This window comes from Octopus sinensis, linkage group LG4, assembly GCF_006345805.1.
Source record: "Octopus sinensis linkage group LG4, ASM634580v1, whole genome shotgun sequence".
Taxonomy (NCBI): Eukaryota; Metazoa; Mollusca; class Cephalopoda; order Octopoda; family Octopodidae; genus Octopus; species Octopus sinensis.
In genome coordinates, this window is record NC_043000.1 from 36,834,689 (window position 1) to 36,839,780 (window position 5,092).

A 5,092-nucleotide genomic window follows, 5' to 3' on the forward strand; every position below is an offset into this window, starting at 1 on the left:
CAAGTCAAATAGTTTGTAACATTCATACAGTTACAGGAGATGCTAGATATTGAACAAGAACAACCATATATATCTTCTTTAGGAACAAGAACAACCATATATATATCTTCGCAGGATTTTCTGTCGAAGTTTATTCCCTGAGCCTTTTTTTTTTTCCAAACGTGTAATAAATTACCTGAGAAGCTAATTCATAAGCAATTTGTTGTCACTGGTTATTTTTCTCTGATTTCATTTAGTGGACTCTTGTCATGTCGAGCTGTGGCAACAACACAACGCATGGAACTCTTTAGCTCCACGTATTAATTGGCTTAATGGTTAGGCTAATCGACTCACAATCCGACAAGTCATGAGTTTGATTTCCGGCGGCGTGTCGTATCCTTGAGCAACACACTTCATTTCATGTTGCTCCAGTCCACTCACTTGGCAAAAACGAGTTGTACCTGTAATTCAAAGGGCCGACCTTGCCCCATTCTGTGTCTGTGGAGTACTCAGCCAGTTGCACGCTAATTTCACGAGCAGGCTGTTCCGTTGATCTGATCAGCTGGAACACTCGTCGTCGAAACCGACAGAGGGCCAGTTTAAATCTAAGTGATCAGCAGATAGTTTCGGTCAGGCTACCGACCTTTCGATATGTAAATGCTGCTGCTGCTGCTTGCTACAGTCCCCTCAACCCCAGTAACAACAGTAGCCACCTACATGAATATAAGCTTAATTTCAGGATATCTGATGTAGATGCATATTTTTACCTCCGCACATTTTTCCTGACTTTCATATCATCAGGAGCGAATAGAAGCTATTGATTTCTGGTTGGTCTTCATTTGTCTTCATTGATGTTGTCTCCTCTTTCTTGAGTGGATTTACTTTTGTTTAGCTTTCAACCTTCTCTTCTAATTTTCCCTCCCTTCCTCTCTCTCTCTCTCTATATATATATATCATCCCCTCACTCCCCCCTCTCTCTCCGTCACTCGTATTCATTAATTTTCATACTATTCGTCAATGGCTCTCATTTCTCATTGGTCTTCCACATTAAACTTCATTACATTTTATCGATTTTTCTAGCAAATATCCTCCCTCCCCCCCACAACCCCCTCTTTACATACTATTTTACTATTGGTTTCTATTGTATTTTTGTCATTTCTTCAGGTTTGTTTTCTATTTCATCATACTTAAATGATGTTCATTAGCCTTTAAATAGCCTACTTTAGACTTCACTGCTCTACGCTCTTTATTTCCTTCATTCATTACTTTTCACTTTATTTATTTATTTTTTCATTTAATAAACTTTTACTTGACTTCTTTCTTAATTCTATCAAATATTATGTATTCTGCAACTTATTTCTTCGTCCCTCGTTTCAACATTCATTTGTACTCTCTCTCTCACACACGCACGCGCACGCACACTATAAGCTTCTATTAAGCACTTGATTTGCATAAGAGAGCCTTTATTTAATTTTATAACATTTTGTATTTGTAGCATGCCATTAGTATCTCTTTAGTAGTTTTCGATTTTCGTGAAACTTTTGTGATTAAAAGCAAAAGTACACGCGTCTTTCTGAAACCGAACGAAATAAGCTGATGTTTGCACTGTTCACACGTCTCTTTGAATGCGATAAGGTTGCTTCTGCGTGGCCCACATTGTTAAAAATAGCACCCAAATCTCCCTTAATTTTACCATCTTGTCTTAAAAAAGAATATTTGCATTGATCACAAGTATGCCTCTGTTAGAAATGACAACCAAATCTTACTCAAATCACACAGCAATTTAAGAAGATTACTCAAATTGTTTACAAGTATTTTGAAACACAAACTTTACAGAGACAAATATTAGAAAACAGCAACCATATCTCCCTCAAATCACATTTTTGTCTTTAAAAAAATTGACAATGCAATCATACATACACGCAAAAAGTTGAGGAAGTCACGGTTGGGATAACTTTCATTATAAATATGTTAGAGTTAAACAGGCTATAATACCACAAACTCCACGATATTTTGAGGACACTGGACAGGTGTGGCATAGGTATGAAAAGATGAACACAAATGAGGTTTAATATTTCAGAAGAATTTTATTGATGTAAAATATAAATTACACCATAGCATAAATTCGCCCTCTTCAGGTAAAATTTTAAACAGGGGAGATGATGCTTTGATGATGAAATTTACAAACAACATCTGTAAATACGCTTATACAGTCGGTGTTTGTCACGCTAAGGGAGATAAAGTCAGGATGAAATTAGTGTTATTTCCCTTGGCTTCTGGACTGGCATTGCTGCAACACTCTTGAAAGGTGGTAAAACTTTTCACAGTATATTCCAGCTTCCAGTTCCTTTCAATGAAACAAGTCTGTGCAATGTTTCACCAAATTCTGATCAAGGATATATTCTCAGGCGAGTAAAAGTCTTCATTATTGACGAAGCTCCAATGATCTCAGTTAATGCTTTGAAAGCTATAGATAATTGTTCAAGAGGTTTAATGAATAGTAATAGCATATTTGGTGGGAAACTTATCGTATTATGAGATTTTAGATAAGTTCTTTCAGTTGTTCCCAGAGCTCTTCCTGCAGCTGTACTTGATGCCTGCCTCAAATGCTCCTCTCTGTGGGATAATTTTCATCAAATGCCACTTACGCAGAACTTGAGAACAAATGCAAATGAACAAGATATTTCAAGGTGGCTACTACAACTTGGAAGTGGATTTCTTCATGGTTCTCTTGATAATCTCGCAGAAGATACCACTGATATTCTTGAGGCATGCATATGTAACAGTGCTTTGGTATCTGATATATTTGACAATTGTACAGCAGAAGAAATTAAAAATAGAGTGATCTTATCCCCTAAAATTTCAGACTGCTTCGCAGTAAATGAAGAAATTATGAGTAGATTGCCTCCTGAAACTAAGATATCTAAGCACCGACTCAGTAACTTCTGATAATGAAGAAGAAACCTAGAATTATCACATGGAGCTTATAAACTCTTTTACACCTGTAGGAATGCCTCCCCATCGCCTTAACTTGAAAGTTGGAGCAATTATTATGCTTCTTGGAATCCTCTCTATAACACAAGGTCTGCGCAACGGAACTCGCTTGGAAGTACTTCAGCTCCACGAGCATAGCACCGAAGCATTAATTACAAGTGCATCTCATTCTCACACGAAAGAACTGATTCCAAGAATCAAACTTACTCCAAGCGATGCAAACATTCCATTCGTTCGGCATCGGATCCAGTTCCCGGTTCGTCTGTCCTATTCTATGACAATCAATAAAGCGCAGGGGCAAACATTCGATAGAGTTGCCATACACTTACCACAGCCATGCTTCACGCATGGCAAGCTTTGCGTAGCTTTTTCAAGAGCAAGGGCGATGAACAGTGTGACGATTAAAGAAATACCTCGAAACGAACCCACTCATGGTCGCAGAACGGGAATCACCTACACTAGAAACATTGTTTATAGGGCACTGCTCTGACGGATGTATTCAACATATACTTTCACACAACTTTATATACTTACATTATTAGTAAATATATTAAAGGACAATAGAAATTTTCATTGACCAAAATAGTGCAAATTAAAGATTTTGATTAAATGATAATTCATTGGACGATATTTAAATTATCCGTGGACTCATTCACGGGTCCAGCTGGTATTGAATAATTGTTGTTACAACTAACTACAGAGTGTATATATATATATATTTATATATATATATATATGTGTGTGTGTGTAACAAAATAGTGAGTTAAAAAAGTTGTTGGCATTATTTATTCACCATTACATTATTTTCATTTGTCAATAGGAATTACGGTGTTTTGCATGGGAGGAATTTCCCACTAGAAATTCTTCAAAGAAATTTCACACTTGATTAATCTACGCACACACACACACACATTATATATATATATATATATATATATATATAAACATACATACAGTAATCCCTCATCATAGCGTATTTCACCTATCGAGGTTTATCATTTAAGCTTACGTTGATTCCTCCGCGGTGTTGTTTTCCGTTTATAATAAAATAAATATATACAAATTATAAAAATAAAAAAAAAACACAAGAGCACTCAGAGAGCGCAAACCTCCGCCAGGCAAGCACCAACGTCCTCTCAACGATTAGCCAGAGATTACTTTTAAAATCAGAATATTTGAAATAAACTGGACTGCTCTCACAAACGAGAATACTAAAAATGAACCCGACCGCTCTCAAAATTTAAGTAAAATCCCGAAGAATCATCCAGAATCCTTGTCCGGTACCTGATCGAACCTAATGGAGTGTGAAGGTGGCTGTAGAAAATTTAGTAATAGTAATAAATAGTTTATCCTTATCTAATGCACGCCAAAGTTAAATTTTCCATTCAAAATAGTTACAACCTAAAACGGAGATAACTGAGAAAGACTTGGAAGTTAACGTAAGATCGTAATCATGCAAAGTAAATATAACAAATGATCCAGATTTCTTGTCCGGTACAGGATCGATCCCAAAATCTAATTAGTTAACGCCAATCACGAGTTCAAACATCCCTGAAAGTTTCCTCCGAATCCATCCAGCGGTTCTTGAGATAACATGTCCAATGACAAATAAATCAACAAACAAACGCGACTGAAAACAATACTTCCGCCTTCGCTAAAACGGAAGTAAAAGTACACAGTACAGTACTATTTCTACTTCGTGGATTTTCACCCATCACGGAGGGTTTTGGAACATATGACCCGCGACAGTCAAAGGATGAGTGTGTGTGTGTGTGTGTGTGTGTATATATACTTAGAAAGTGGTTCCCACATAAAATTTAAGAGCGGATTCTCGTTCATAATAAATGTAGATATAAACTTCAAAACGCAGAACTTCATATGCATACGTATGTACACATACATACATAAATAAATAAATAAACACATATATATATCATGAACTTCGTAACTTCGGTGTGAAATAGTTTTTCTCCCTAGGTTTTTTCAAGTGCATTCAACGTTATCTCATCTCCAAAGATTTGGCTGCTATATCTAGCACGTCCTGCTACTATGCAACAGCTATTCGCTATAAAGGATCCGATATACATATTACGTGGTAATAGGGCGTGCAAGAAATAGA

The 5,092-nt window shown here is 36.5% G+C and overlaps 1 long non-coding RNA gene across 1 annotated transcript; it reads right to left on the bottom strand.

Moving 5' to 3' along the window:
• Positions 1-2,191: 2,191 nt before the first annotated feature.
• LOC118762927 lies at positions 2,192-4,616 on the bottom strand. The gene is made up of 3 exons (XR_004998679.1): positions 4,605-4,616; positions 3,177-3,179; positions 2,192-2,326 (listed from the first exon to the last, which is right to left on the bottom strand). It is a non-coding gene; the product is annotated as an uncharacterized LOC118762927 (long non-coding RNA).
• Between the last annotated feature and the right edge of the window lie 476 nt (positions 4,617-5,092).